Source organism: Anneissia japonica, unplaced genomic scaffold, assembly GCF_011630105.1.
Source record: "Anneissia japonica isolate Jap-2015-1 unplaced genomic scaffold, ASM1163010v1 scaffold288010_len917306_cov203, whole genome shotgun sequence".
In the NCBI taxonomy this organism is placed as follows: domain Eukaryota; kingdom Metazoa; phylum Echinodermata; class Crinoidea; order Comatulida; family Comatulidae; genus Anneissia; species Anneissia japonica.
This window is the reverse complement of record NW_022715767.1, coordinates 809442-825787: the sequence shown is the minus strand read 5'-3', so window position 1 is coordinate 825787 and position 16346 is coordinate 809442. Positions and strand designations below refer to the sequence as shown.

General features: G+C 32.4%; 1 long non-coding RNA gene across 1 annotated transcript in view; it reads left to right on the top strand.

The window, feature by feature from the left end:
• Positions 1-5559, top strand: part of LOC117109349 — a 45617-nt gene extending 40058 nt beyond the window's left edge. The window contains exon 3 of the long non-coding RNA XR_004445506.1: positions 5516-5559. This is a non-coding gene — a long non-coding RNA (uncharacterized LOC117109349). The remainder of the gene's footprint in view (positions 1-5515) is intronic.
• The last annotated feature ends 10787 nt before the right edge of the window (positions 5560-16346 follow it).

Sequence of the window (16346 nt, the reverse complement as noted above, 5' to 3'; positions counted from 1 at the left end):
CGCCAGTGATGCTTGAATGATTTTACCTCATTTCAAGAGATTGACCAATCACGATTGCAATATTAGCTACTTTGGTCTCTTTCCTGTGCTCTCTATAAATGAAATGGTAAAGGGGTTATTTTTCTATTGCATTTTACTTAGTTATAATGTACTGTATATGATTTGTTGATTGTGTTTTGCAAGATATTTTAACATATTTAGACTGTCTATTAAAACCTGCAACACCAACAGCTAGCTGAAAAATCAAAGCAAAATTGTTCATTTAAAATACAATAATCATATAAGTTCACTTCGAAAAATTCACAGATTTAAAAGTTTTACTGATGCGCTGTTAATTTTACTACAGTTAAGAACCCGTACATTATTTAAAACTTAAAACTATTCCCCCATAGGCCTATATTACTATTAGTTTAACGCCAGCGTTAATATAGCGAACGCCTTTTGTGTGAACACTTTGGAATTTTAATCCGTGAATTAGCTTACGCCTGGCGTAAGCTACGCCAGTCTTACGCCGTGTGTGTGAACATAGCCTTTGTAGGATTGGAACTTTAATGTCATTAACCAAGTAAAGCTAGGTCTATATCTGATGTGTTTTTTGGCTGTTGTGACTGCAGAGGACGGTTGCTGACTCAATGGACTTGGGGTGAACTCTACATTTGTGTGTTGAGACCAACTCTTCAATAAGAAGTATAAATATGCGACAGCTGATTCTCATCCGTATCATATCTCCTCAACTCCGCTAGATCATTTTTGGAGATTAGTTTAAACTGCTATTGGCAAAGAAGTTTCTGGCATCTTCCTTGTTAAAAACATTTTATTATGAACACAAGTAACACATGTTACCCATAGTGCAAAATTCAAGGCTATTTTACTGTCTTTACAAGAAAATAAAAATTTTTCTTTGATTTTGAACAGGTGATGTGAATTGAAATTAAATATTTGAAAATTTTAAGAAAGGTGAGAATTCTGCAGCATGAAGGTATCTTTCTTTCATTAGGTAGTTTACAGTTTTATAATGTTGGCTAATTTAAGAAATATCAGTTATCATTAAATGTAATACAGATCCCTGAAATTAATGAAAAGGTTTAAGCCCCATGCAGGTGTTGACACTGAGTGTAAAGACAAATTTTAGTGTGGAAATAAGTGATATTTGGAGATTTATTTTCACACTTTATTTTACGTTGTTGCAAAGCTTCAAATTAAATTTCCAAGTACCGGTAGCATTTATTGCTATGCTACATTTGATCTCATAGTTCTGTAATAAATTCTACTTTATCCTTTAAATCAGACACGGCTTGTCTACAATATCAGAGCTTCCAAGTGTTTTGGTTTCTGGATCCCATACCTACCAAGTCTCGCGCATCCAAACCTCAAGCTCTCACCTAAAATCCCCTGCTTTTCCACTTATCTCAAGCTTTATTTTATTAAACCCAAACTTTTTATCAGAATACTCGAAGCATTCACAATTCTATAGTTTATCAGGCCTAGAATCATCGAAATTCTATCTTTCCTATTCTAGTTACAAGATCAAGGACGTAAACAACAGAGTTACGCATGCGTGTTATCCAAGTAGGAAACTAACACTGATGGCGCTATTACATTACGTCATATCTATTTGAGCACTAGAGATCTATTTCAGAGAGCATCTCTGAAAAGTTTTGGGGGCCGTAGACTGGCCCTCAACCCACACCAATTGGCTTTATTTTCTGTTAAATCTCAAGCCACTAGCTACTTCCAACTTGGCGTGTATGAGATCCCCACCATCTAACCCCCTTCTTACCCTCTAGCAGAACCTTGAGGCCCATCTGGTTTTAGAGTGGTTTTTTTATATTGATCATATTTTATAAATGATATTTCCTGGAACTAAAAAAAATCATAACAAATCAAATCACCTGTATTTCTTGTTTAAATTATTATTTAATTTAACACATCTTGAGAGACAATTTCTAATGTGTACGGGGAGTGCGCACTGTTCATGATTGGTTCCATGTGCATTGATGTGTTTACTAAAAGCACTTTGACAAGAGTTGCTGTCAAAATTGAAAACAAGACCATTACTTTTTCATTTGTTGTGGTCAATTAAGTTCTTTTTGATCTGACCTTTTGTATTATCTAAAATGTTTCTAAATTTCTGCTAAATTTGTTAAAATGGTTAAATGCATTTTTAAGCCTACCAAGAAAGCACGTCTTCCAAGGTGCTGCTGGTCTCTAACTTGTTATTGTGTTCTGGTAAGGCACAGACCCTCTGGTTAAGGGTTTGAGCTCTGGTAAATTGATAGCTTGGAGCTTGGGGCACACTCACGTAGGCAGATGGATTATCCTGCTGTCGGCAATTTTAAGTTAAAGCAACAAAAAAGTTCATTATTTCACACCGCTAAAAAAAAATTGTAAACTAGAAATTGCAAATTGAGAGTGAAGTGCTGCGAAGTACAACTGCATATAAATGTTTTTCGAACAAAATTGTTTATGCGAGTCAAATGAAAATAATGAATAATAAAAATATAACAAATATTATGAGACACGACCCATTGTCTATATTAGAACACTGACGAGCTGACGTAGAAACATAGTAAAAACGAGCGTTGGTACCGTGTATGCCAGTCTACAACAAGCGTCGCCTAAATGTAATAATTAGCACGCTGAAATAGGCTAGTAAATAAGTTTAACTGGGTTCGTAAATAATATTGGCCTCAAAATATTGTGGCTGAGACATGGGCCAATTAAACATATAGAAAACCTAGAAATATAGAAAAAACGCGTCGCCACATGCGGACGTTGGTACGTGTAGGTTAGTGACAAACATCGCTTAAAGTAATTGATTTTACCCGGCAGAACGAAAGAAGGAAACTCCGCTTTTCAGTCATGTTAGGCCCATGTTTTTTGACAAACAATGACCTTTCAGAGGTCAAATTGCTGTCAAGAATATGAATTAGCTGCTTCGCAGCAATTATGAAAACATAGAATAAAGTAGTAGTAGTAGTAAAACTTTATTTATTCAAGGAGCACAAATCATCAAATACAATGCTGTTTTTCATTGTGGCTGCGAGATACCTTATTTACAATTAAAAAATTACACATAAAGATACATCATAAAAAGCAAAAGTTAAATACAGAAATTAAATAAAATGGATACAAAATATAATTATTAAACAGAAAAAAAAAAAAAAAAAAAAAAAAAAATAGAAAATAATATAACTGAATGTGGGTAGAGACAAAAAAGTAAAATTTACAATACTATATAACTATATGAGGCTTGCTGGTTTTTTGATGGCACATTCATCCAGTTTAATATAAACAACAATTGACTATAAATAATATTAATATATTATTGTGTAATTATATTAACTATTATGTAGGACTGTAAATGATGATTTTATTAAGTACTGGGTGTATGATGTAGTAGTAGCCTCCAGTCATTTTAGCGTGAGCACTAAAGGCTCTCTGCTAATTCATTTTATGTTTTTTCTGTAGGGAAAGCCCTAATAGTGGCAGATCCTGGAATTTGAAATGGAGGGGGCCCAGGGAGGGAAATTTACAAACGTAGAGGTTTGGTCTTTTTCTCTCTCCCGTCCAGGTCTCTTCAAGGTCAATACAAGTTTCTGCGCATGTTCACAAATACTTCACTTCTAAACCCACTTTTTTTACTTTCTCATTCCAACTCATTCATTCCCAGACCTTCTGTCGTTTGGAGTAAACTGTTTTTCCTGCTTATAATATTCAACTCTTTAAACGCAATATCAGTCGTCTCAAACTACCTTCTATTTCTTAATTTTCCTTTGCCTGGACTTATTTATTAATTTAAAAAATTCTTCACGATATATATAAATATATATTGACCATACAGTACATTTTCAGAATATTCATTAAAAAAGATGTTTCAAATAGACCGAATCGGCGACTCCCAGCTATTACTGGTCACGTGACGTATAGTGGGTACAAAATATAAACATACACATCGTAAACCACAGTGCGCTCACTGAATACAGTATATTGGGAGAGTTTATTATGTTTTTTAGACAGCAACCCAAATTAAAGTAAGGCAGCAGACCTATGTTTCTTTTTAAATAGTGATTTATAATTATTTTGGCAATCTCTACATTTTATTTAAGCTCTGAAATGTTGCTAGTGTATGGTAGGCTAAATACAGTTAGGCCTAGGCTGCACTGTGAGTGTTAAGCCTTGACCTGGGCCCGGAGCAGGGAGGGAGTTGTTTGCCTCGACTATATATCTCTATAGTCGAGTACTGTAGGTAATAAAGTAGAAAATAACCCTTAATGGTACTGATTGCTCAACCAAACTTGTGAAAAAGGCTGGTGATAGGCCTCGTTGGTATGGTACATCCTAATGCCAGTACGTAATAATAATATGTCATATGATGATCATTATCCTCGGCAGTAACTACAAACATCCTATGATTTAATTTTGGATTTAAAATCACTGTAAAATAATACTCTTGTTTGCAACGAATGGGGAGATTCGTTTTTTTATTTTCTTGCTGTGATAGCATTTGCCATGAATAATTTCTTAACTGAAGCCTAGGCCTAAAAAGTACCTCAGCCGGTGACAACTCACTGGAGCAATATGCACGTCGTGAAGGTACCATACCTTTCCTTGAAAAACTTCCAGGCTTTATTCCCACTATCCATTGGAGCCTTACCAAACCAAACTGACAAGTATTTGAAAATTTAATTTTGGGACACTTCTAGGTGATTTATCAAATCATAACTCGCATACCAACCAACATTTGCAACATATTATGATGTGACTTACATCAGCAACAAGGTGAAGCCATATTCAATGCACTGTTGTCTCGCGATGTAAACAAACCCTAATACCCCACTATAAGTCACGTGACCCGGTCGCCGATTCGGTCTATTTCGTCTCCACTGCTCTACACCTACCATATGACAGTGATCTTCTATAATTCAAATAAAAATCTTAGATATGGAAAATATTAAACGAAATTACTGTATTGTGCTGAAGATTTGAACAGCATGTATTTGTTGGTTTGTGCTTCGTGAATAAACAGCATCACTTGTGTTGTCATTAATGTTGTATCTAATTGCATGTTGACTATCTCAACAATTGGTTGTTCATTATCAGAGACATTGCACTTTATTCTTGTTTTATTACTGTGAACTTGCATTGTCTACTCTTATACGGAAAGAAATTAAGGAACCACAAAGTTTAATTGTGAAAGAGGATGTTGATGAGATTATGATGCATTTTCCCCTGGAAAGGTGTGTTGCTTTAAATCTCTGATGTAATTATACATCCGTAAACAAACTTTACATCCATTTTCTATACTAGGTATAATTTATATTTATATTTACATTAATTAGTTCTAGGATATTAATTGTATCATAAAGACCAGTCTGGCTGAAGAGAAACTGTCTGTGTTGATTTACAAAAATTGAAAAATAATGATAAATATTTGAATACCTTACTTTTGTATAATAAAAGTAGCTCTGTTCAATTGAATTAAAACAAGAAAATATTTTCCTTATCAATACAGATAATGCTCAGCTTCGTTGTGTGAAATTGTGTGAATCTCCAAAAGTGAGTCATTTTCATTTTACTGTTATGGGTCACAGATTGCGATTAGAATAAAGTGTTTGGTACCATTGTAAATATAAGATGTTTGTAGTTCTTGTAGTATTTATTACATGTCAATCTGATCACATGCACTCTCAAAGAGCTTCAGAAAAGTGGCGGTGGCTGTATAATACCATTTTTTCAAACCCCTGGCGGTCAGAGAAGCTCATCATATTGTCTTTTACAGTATCTTGTATTCAAATGTTCTTTCCATTCCTTTTTAAATTTGCCCATTGGTCAAAATCGCTCAATGCTCATATTTTGAAAACCTCTTCTTACTTTAGGCACTTTATTGTCCTTATTAATACTAGTAGTATCTTTTTTCCTTTTTATTCATTGCAATCAGTCATTACTAGTACCAAATCACTTTTGAAAAATGTAAGACCTCCATGGTAAGACAGACTATTATAAAACATTCCTTTAAATGGCAAGGTCCTAATCTTTTTAATAAATATAAAAAAATTTTAAAAGTAACTCTAAGGCATCAGTATTTTAGAGCTTTACTTTAATATAGTAATTGTATATTTATACTACATTGTTTTTTTATTTATTAGGCCATCCTTTTTAAATATTGTGAAATATATCAATAAATTGATCAAATCTCTTTTCCTAAAAAAACCCTCAAGGTTGCGCTTGCGACAAACATTTCTTAGTGTTTAATATGTTTAATCTCTATTTTGACTTTCAGTTTCATGATAGGGTCTTCAATTCAATAGGAATTGAATGCTTTCCTTTACAATTTTCCTTTTTATTTTATTTACTCAGGACATGCGTCAAATTATGAACAGGGAATACGATCCTAATTGTTGTAAGCATTAAATTTTGACCTAAGACCAAATAGAAATAGTGTTTTTTGTAAGGGAAAACACCTATAAAATCCAACAGTAATCCAATTACTATATTGTAAGCAATGGGAAAACAATTAAATACTTATTTCAAGTTCACTTCAATTTCAACTAAATTTAGTATTAACATTCTTTCAAGCAGCAATTATAAAGAGAATACAAATAAAGTATTATTAATGAGCATAACACAGAGAAGAAATATGTCCAGAAAAAAAGTTCCTAGTAATTAGAAATTATTGGTGTGAATACGAAAAATTATCTAATAAAGGATACAAATAGGCAGGTTGAAAGATATTAGATTGTAAAGATTTATGAAAGGCAGCTTTAAGTAATTGAATAGGGAATGTCATACCAATTCATATAACCAAAGTATCTAATAGTGTTTAGTTGCAGTAAAACTTGCTTGGCACCAAGTCCGAAGCAAGAGGCCGACTAGAGCCTCGGTCGACAGCCTGGGTAAAAAATCCCTGGGAGGGTTCGCGGGGAGAGATTTCATTTATTTATTCTTTCTTTATTCTGAAATACACTTTCAATACAATGTACTGGTCTCCAAAGTGGTTCAGTTTGACACACAGAAGAAACAACAATTTTCAAACATAACTTAACTAATAAATGTAAAACAAGAAATTTTCATTGTAGAATTAAGTATGTATTGTTATACAGAACAAAAGTAAAATATACAATCAATAAAAGTAACTTAATAAATGTAATATAAGAGTTTATCTTTAAAATTTACATTTGGAATTACAGAATTAATTACAAAATCTGCAATAGATATGCATGCACTAAAATGTAAAAGCTGGAGTTAATTTAGGGAAAGTAATATAATAAAAAATTTCAATGTAGACGTAATTTTAAGGTGAAAGAAGATTTAATAAATTTTATGAATTTAATAATTAAATAAAGTTTAAAATAATTTGTTTGAATATGGAAATTGTCATATCTTGGAGGTCAGTTTTCATATTAATAGGTAGAGAATTCCATAATTTGGTTGATCTGTAATTAAATGTTCTTTTACCTTGTGAAGTATTCCATTTAGGTACTACTAAATTATTATTAATTTGACTTTGTGTACATTGATTATGGCTTTCTTCAGTATAAATAAATTCGCTTGACAAATATGATGGAGCATTTTATGGCTTAGAATGGTCCAAATTGAGCTTTTAGACTACTTTTATATATTATTATTATTTATAATTTTACATTATATACGTCTTAGATTGCCACCCCATGGAGATAAGGCAGGACCTGTCTCTTATACACATCTAGATGTGTATAAGAGACAGACAATTAATCCGCCTATAGTTGTACATTTATAATGCACAACTATTTATTATATACTGTAGAAGATGCTCATCACGCAATCAGTTGACTTTTGATAATCATAAAAATGCTGATCAAAATTTTAGCCATGAAAAAAGTAGAGGGATGATAACTTCATGAAGGAGGCCTTATGAGTGCCTTGCTTACCTAAGGCAATGTCTCTAATTAGCAACAGCTAAGACTGATGGAGAAAAGGAACAATTTGTCTCTCCATTTATTGGCTTCCCCTTAAAGTGGGATTACATATAGCTATATGGACCCTAAACCTAATTTAATGTAATTTAAAATGTGAAACTAAAAAAAAAAAAAAAATGAGGTTGTGCATTGTATCAAAGCATGGAGTTGATCAAAGCAAATTGCAGGATAGAGAGCAAAGGGCGTTTATTCAAATGACGATGTCAAAATGTAAAAATATTTTAATACTGACTTGTGCTAACTCTAATACCAAACATTGATTGATTCATTGATTGATTGATCGATTTATAATTGGATTTCAAATTAAGTTGTAAACAAGGACTAATGCAATTTTTTTTTAATGCAAGAGGATAGCGCCCCCTATCTTAGTTACGGATTAATAATACGTAAATGAATGAATGTGTTACTTAAGCATGACGATGACTAAAAATGAGAGCGTATCATACAGAACGTCATCTGCATTGTTGGATTAACAAAGTGTCATTTTGATCCCGTTAGGTTCATTCATTTGTCTTCTCACCAACTTTTGAGTTCAACGTCCCTTGTTATGAAAGGCTCAAATCTGATATTTTCATAGAATTTTCCACTTCATTTTAAAGCATCAAATTCCAATAGAAATCGTATAATCTCTTAACACCTCTTTAAAACACTTCAAATTTTGAACGTTTATAACAGTTATCAGTTTTTTTTTTTACTTTCTCAACTGTCACTTAGGAATTGTTGCATTATATCCGAACTGTTATTGTCAGTGTTGTTAAGTTAATCAACATATTTAATTAAAAATGACTGAATAGTAAATTTCAAATTGGAAATTGATACACAAAATTACTAATCAATTTTTTTTTTTTTTTTTTTTTTTTTTAAAGTAAAGTAATGACCATTTAGGCTTAGTTTGAGTTGTAAATATTTATTTGTGTTTTTTTTTCCCCCAAAATATTGTAGGTTAAAATTTAACGGTGGTTTTATAATAAATACTGGCTTTGTTATTGTTTTGCCAACTTTTGTGGAATTTTAAGGAAATATATTTAGTTTTTTTCTACTTTTTTTGAGGATTACGTGCTTCAGTTGATGTAAAAATGAAAGCTGGCGCAGTCTTGTTTTATTTCTCGTACAACAGCACATACACTTGCCAACAGGGTGGAATCAATTAAGTGCTATTCCGTATTAACCCAATATGAGTCATGATAGAGTATTAAGAAGAAATCCAAGATTCGAACTCAAAGACTAGGATGGAAGCCAAGCATGTTAAATACCCAACTACAGATATAATTTAATTTTATTTTTTTTTTTTGCATTTGAACCTATTTTATTATGTTTGAAAAGATAGGTCTTTATAAGCTGATCTCACCTCTACTCAAAGCTCTTAAGCAAGTGCCAGACCTTGAGTGCCAGGAGTACAAAGCATTTTGAAGCTTTTTGATGAAGATATTAATTACAAATTTTTATTTTTATCTTTCAATACCTTTAAAATTTGTGTCAACTCTGTCAACCATTACCATCATATAACTTTTAAAGTATGTACTTGTAACCAATCAGAACTCAGGATTATACATTTTGTGAAAACTTTTGAGTTTTGACAACTAGGCGATAGCACACCAACAATGACTGTCTCATGCTTTTGACATGGTCTTGCTTTCTATTTAGATATGCCAAGGCATAACCGATTGTGTATTGTGACTAAACCAGGAAATATCTACAAAACGCCCTCTGGGAGCATTTTTTAGAGCTTCGCATATTTAAAAATAGCAAATGCAATTATTTCAGTTTGCGTCCTTCAAAGTAGCATCAGTTGTCATGGCAATATCACATGATCAGTGAAGCATGATGAGGTAGGTGTATTGATTACATCTGAGGACAGCCCTAATTGGCCACATGATTATGTTGGAGGACTTGTCTTCATATCAAGGTCAAATAAGGCTTCAAACCAAACTGGAAATAAATTTGAAATTCTATTTGATGTAATACCAGTACCTAAATATCATTGCTGTCCTTTGAAAAACACACAGAATTCCAATTCATATTCTTTTTATCTTAGACGTACAAAAGTATATTTTTTATTTTTTATATAATATGGACATTGAAACAAACATGTGACTGAATTTATACACGTTTATATGTATTGAACCAGTAGGAACTACTACAGTAATTTGCCTTTAGAAAACTTTTTATACTGCTACTAACTTTTGAACTTTGAATAAGTAGGCCTATTCAAAGTCCCTAGAACACATTACCTCATAATTACCATTGCTCACTAGAAAGAATCACAGATTACTATTACTGTTATATTTAGAGACTAAAAGCATATCTTTTTGTTACCTTTGAATGAAACAAAAATTTGAAAGCAACATGGCATAGATTCTAAGTACTTATTTGAGAGTTCAGATCATGAACGAGGTAAAAGTTCATTGAGTTATTAAAAAAAATATATATCATACATTTTAATGAATTTCTAAGCTGTCAATGTGCAGTTACTTAAGTTGTTGTGTTATACCAACCTGTTAAACTAAATTGCTAATACAAAAAATGTGCTGACAGACTTTGAATCCAAAAGTGAGTCAACTTCATTCTTTTTGCATGTTTTTGATAAACTGAAAATAGCAATCACTTATGCACAGTGTTGCAACACCTTTGTGAATATTGAAGGCGATGATGTTCAGGATGAGAATGCGAAAGCAACCGCGCATTATGCCTGTCAGCTGTCGCAAGTTAAGCTTGTTCCTCACACCTGGGAGGACAGAATCATGGCTACAAGGATTTTATATAGCTCACGGCCACAGAGACTTTCTATACAAATAAATGAAATAGTAATAAGCACAGTAGAAAGGAAATTGTAATATATTTGATGAATCATGTTATAAAAAAACCTGTCAATGCTGCTATATTTCAGCTTTTTTTAAATAATTATTTTAGTGTTCTTCTAGTGCTCTTCCACAACTCTGTCTCAAGCTGCTTTGTAGTTCTGCCCTGGCCGTTGGAAACAGTTACATTTATTATTATTCCTTCATGCACTCATATACACAATTTACAACCTCCTACATGCAGAAAATCACGGCTACATGTTAAACTAATATGTTTAACATAAAACATTTACCTCCTACCTGGTAGACCCTACCCTTATGGCCTTACACATTGGTACTGTTGAGAAAATAGATATAAATAAAATATAAAATATAATAAAAATAGATAAAAATATAATAAAGTGCCTTGCCTAAGGACATAAGCTAATTTCTGGTGGTACTGTATTGAATTGTGAAAATGAATTATTGTGACTTTGATTTATTGTTAAAAATGATTGACAGTGAGATGAGTGAAGCATGGCAGGTGACAATCAAGTCATGTTTCCATCTATCAATCTGCATGTTATCCACATCCTTTTCAAAGTTATTGAAATATTGTTTAAACATTAGTGTGCTGAACACCGTCTCTCTGGGCTAATTTTGACTTGAGCTCTCTTGCTGGGTTGTATTTGCAAGAAGTGTAAGCAAAATTTGATTGCGTTAGTCATGTATTACTAGGTGTAATAACGATAGATGAAATATGGTATTTACATAACTCTCTCAACCAAGGAGGCGTATATTATTATACCTCCATGACCGTTAACAAAAAAAATTCTCTGTTTTAATTTGGACAGCATTCTCAAAATACAATGTTTCAATGTTTTTTTTCATCGCTCATAATGTACTGTGTACAAAAAAAATCAGCCAGAAAATTAAATGTAAATTTTAGATTGAAAGATTACTTGCAGCATAATATTTCGCTTGTCATACATGTATTCATAATGTTGATTGATATATTCATTAAGTAGGCCATTTTTTGTAATCATATTTCTTCTGGGCTATTAACAAAGGATGAGGCTATGTGTTTTTTTTTCACTTCACACATACACATTCACATTTAATAAAGATTCATACATTTTTTTGTTTTTGTTAAAGGCCAAATGAAATAAACATTTCCTGTGTATCTGGGTAAGATAATACATAAAATCTGTCCTTTCTTATGGTGAAAGTTCTCAATAACATGATTATATTTTGGTAGTGGAGTTCATGCTGAGTCCCAGGGTCTTAACATCGCAGCGTGTGATCTAGGTCATCACTCCGAACAGAGATTTTTTGGCACATTGCCAAGTTGCTTGTGGCACGTAGTTATTAAAAAAGTTCAGTATTGCAAGGGATTATCTTGTCTTTTGAATAAGGGGACCATCAATCAATTCCTACATTAAAGTTCTACTGGCTAAAAATACTTTCTTTGTGTATCGTAATATACCATAGGTACTTGGAATAAATTAAAAAAATTTTTCAACAAAAATCTTAGTAATTGAATTTGTAGTTAATATTAGGCCAAAGAAAAAATTGTTTTATCAAACCACAGTGTCATTTGGATATTTGGGTTGGCCAGTCGGTCAGCCAGCAATTTTATTTTCAACTATTCCCAATTCTATGGTTCATTTGCTAACTTCCACCCTCCCAATGCATTGTGGTTAATTATTATGGTAACTAATGCTGTAGCCAAGGTTTTGAAACAGTGTGGGACAATGTCAAATAATGTGGACCCATTTTCTTAAATGTTGTCCCATTTTAAGCAAAATATGAGAAATCTGGACCCATTTTCTTAAAAATTATGTGGGACTGTCCCAATTGTCACAATAGCTGGCTACGGCATTGATGATAACCTAGTAACGTTGGAGGTAAACACCAGGTTAAAATATCAAACTCTTAAAAGCTTTAAAAGTGGCCATTTGATTTTTAAAAATTTTGCCATATATCTTTTTTTGAAAACAACAAATCATTGCTTTCTATTAAAGATATTGTGTGTGTTCATTTTTTTTTAAATTTCAATTATGTCATTCTAAATTTGGGATTAGAAATTGTGGGTGGTCCCCTGGGACCCAGGATGACCATAATACTGTACAGCACCAGTATCAATATGTCTCCTGCCAATTAGAATCCGACGTTGGCCGGATTTGAACCGGAGTGTTCAGCGTAGGAAGCAGAAACATTACTACTTAACCAAACGCTCAGCTCTCGATATTTCATTTGTTTATTTTATCGGAAGTTATTACCTTTCAATTCCCAGAGAAAAAAGAATATATTTTCTTCAATAAACAACAAACCTATAAATAACATTGTTTCTGAAATATACTGTGTGCGAAGAGCTGAAGCAACGTTAGATCTTAACTTTCAAATAATTGTCCTCCAACAATTAAATGCACATTGGCGTTTTTTTTTTTTCATGCATTAATTTTCTTTTCAAAGTACTTGTATGTCGCTGCTTAAATTAATTAATGTGATATCTTTATTATTATTATTTATTCGGTATCGATATATATAAAAAATATAAAATTACAAAAACAAACGCCAACCATAATTCTAAACAATTATCAACAAAAGCAACAAAACATGATCAATTCTAGAGATACCAGGAGAGGAAAAAGATGTGCCTGTCCAAACTAGAATTTACAGATGTTCATTAATAAAGCAGGAACATACCATTAACAATAAGAATAAACAATAATTATAATTGGATTACTGTATAGTTTTTATTTCACCAGCGAATATGTATAGGGTGAGTGCTAGTTAGCCATGAATCCTGACCTTGGTCTAAGCAGAGTAAAAAAAAAATTCTGACAACCCGACCCAGATTTGACTTAATATGGAGAGCTTTTAGTGGACATAAAGCTTGTCGTGAATTTTTATTATGTCATTATAAGGAAATAAGTTTATTTTTCTGTTAAGTATATATTTCTATGATTATTATCAATATTGTCATACGGAAGGAAGTTGTGGTGCAGGGTTTGAGAAAACAGACCAATTTAACTCAACATTTTTTTTGCATTCTGCTACTTAGATCAGCTCCGGTTTTTGTATTGTCTTATTGATACAATAAGAGAGAATAATTTATTGTTGCAAATTTGATAATAAAGGTAATGATTTTATAAGACAAAATTCTCATAAATCATAGAGATATGTTTGGCTTTGTTAGTGTGGTTACAGTTGGAATCCTTAGCGAATTTGATGTGTTTTTTTTAGCACAAACCACATTCCCATCAGCTAGATTTTATAGCTCGTTAGAACTGTCATTGGAAGCAGATGGAATCTGTTGTACTAAAGACAATGTTGTTGTTGTTGTGATTATCATGGTAATCGGCAAACTTGACAATGAATGAAGCGTGTATTGTTCAAGCAACGGTGGTGAATGCAATTACAACGTTTTAGGAAATGAAACACATTCTGGTATCGCATAATGGATAATTCTAAGATTAGGCAGACATGAGTTAATGTAATATTAATTTTGATCATGGGCGTTGCCAGATTTTTTCAAGGATAGTTCTTCTGTGAGTAAGTCTATGAGTAGAGAGTGAAAAAGTTGTTGGCTCATTGATCTTATTATCCTACGTTAACAAAATATTTAATTATTATAAACACATTTTGAAATCTAATTTAGTTTTGAACTGAAAAATCTGGTAATGGTCGAATACAACGGAGAGACAAAAACAGGCTCTGCCCTGTTCATGTGCACTGTTTCATGAGAAGTATCTAGGGAGCATTTCTTAGGCAACCGTGATGCATGCTGTTCTTGCATGAATGTGGCTTTACATGGTCATTGTTCAGCTGAGCTTGTTGCAAATTTTCCCTAGCTATGTCCCTTGCTGCATTTGTGTTGATTGAATTGAATTATTCTGTAATATTTCTCCTTTTCCACTTCCTTTACCAATATTTTATTACATTTCCGTATGCTGTTTCCTTGTATTGATGAATGTGTTCCAAACGTCAGTGACTGCCAATGGCTGAGATGTGTTGGTTTTAAGTGTCAAAATCTCAGTCAGAATTAGTTTTTTTAACAAATTTGAAATAATTCCTATGAAATATTTTCACAAGTGTCAATACTAGCAACGGAAATTATCATGTCGGCCGTTTTTATGTGTGATAACAGAACCTAAATCGAGGTAAGGCTAGACCTAGCCTAGCAGCGTTGGATAGGCTAGTGTTTTCGGCGCCTACGATAATTCTTCTCATGACCTATCGCAAAATCAACATGAAAAATTCATCCGCATTTATTTTTTGTGTGGAACACAAAAAAATTCAAATTTCAGTCTTATTTTACATTTTTTTCATTCTTAGGAATGTCTAAATTCAGTTAAACTAGCAATTCCGTATTATATTTATAAATCTTTATAACATTATACAAAAATTAGATTTTTCTTAAAAACTGAAATTTTGCCGGGAATGGGGCCTTAAGTTTAATACTCTCGCAATAAGGTCCATTAGGCATTTTCTTGGGGGTTTTTCGTATTTAGGGCCTATGTTTTTAGTATAAATATCATTATATCCCATGAAAATCTCAATTACTATAAGCCAATTTGTTCTGATTTAACTAGTAATTTATTGTCTTATTTTACAGTACAACGTCCATTTCACATACTGCTTGGTAACAAGGGGTGTTCGTAAATTGAAAAATGTGTAAACTATCATAGATCAGGTGTCAGTTTCCACTACCTAGGCCTAGCTATCTTCTGCCATTAAGCGCTGATAGGGCTGCTGACAGCGGCCAGGCCTAATACAAACTGAAAGTGCAGCAGCATGGTCTACCACGCTAGAGCCTAGCAGAAATTACCTTCGATAAAAAACATTGTAATCGCTGGCATTCTTTTTGTTTAACAAAATATTGTTTTAATTCTTATTAAAGCATCTACGTTTAAAGGAACTTCCTATCGTGTTCTTTCTAGTTTTTAAATCGCTGAATTATATTGTTCACATGCATTTCGCGATCATCTAGCCACTTCACAATGTTAATAAATTGTTGACCCCAACACACTTATTTACATGTGCACTCTTTCCGACGATCGCGTTGGTTGGTAGTTCGTTGTTGTGGTTAGGTTTATTACATTAATATAGTGATTATTATAGCAGAAATGGAGGAAAAGATTGAATTGTCAATAAATAAATACAACAAACTTGATTTTATTAAGAAAAATACATATTATCACTTTGAAAAACGTATGCAACTTTTTTTACGTTAATAATTTGTTGATGACGTTATCAGGAGATGAGACCATTCGTAAAATTGACTATTCATAAAATTGACGTTCGTAAAACGGACGTTTTACTGTACTTGCAGAGCTACTCATTTCAGCTATTGTTTGCATTAACTATAGATATCATATTTGGTTGATTTTTGTATTGATAAACACAAATGACTGAACTATAACAAAATCCAACCTATATTCCATCATTTTTTTTGTTATGTTTCATCTCATGTCACTTGTCGGCATCATACTTACAAATCTAAACTATGGATTTCTAACTGAAATTAATTCATTGCAATATTTACATTTCTGATTTATAGTTAGAAAAAAACTTTACTGTTCATTATATTTATACACAGTAAGGT